Source organism: Eimeria mitis, genomic scaffold (assembly GCF_000499745.2).
Source record: "Eimeria mitis Houghton genomic scaffold, Emh_scaff2552, whole genome shotgun sequence".
Taxonomy (NCBI): domain Eukaryota; phylum Apicomplexa; class Conoidasida; order Eucoccidiorida; family Eimeriidae; genus Eimeria; species Eimeria mitis.
The window spans coordinates 5,094-5,336 of NW_013570894.1; the positions used below are offsets into that span (position 1 = coordinate 5,094).

Genomic DNA, 243 nt, shown 5'->3' on the forward strand with positions numbered 1-243 from the left:
GCAGCAGCAGCAGCAGCAACAGCAGCAGGTGTAACCAGCAGCAGCAGCAGAATTGGCAGGAGCAGCAGCAGCTGCTGCTGCAGCTGCGGCTGAAAGGCCCCAGCAACAGGAAGCAGCGACAGCAATAGCACTAGCTGCAGCAGCAACAGCAGCAGCGACAGCAGCAGCAGCAACAGCAACAGCAGCAGCAGCAGCAGCAGCAGCAGGTCCTACCATGCAGCTCCTGTGACAGTCTGCTGCTCT

The 243-nt window shown here is 60.5% G+C and overlaps 1 protein-coding gene across 1 annotated transcript in view; it reads right to left on the bottom strand.

Moving 5' to 3' along the window:
• The window catches only part of EMH_0055450 (uncharacterized protein), a gene marked incomplete at both ends in the record, with an annotated part of 4,808 nt that overhangs the window by 1,796 nt on the left and 2,769 nt on the right, over window positions 1–243 (bottom strand). The window lies entirely within an intron of this gene.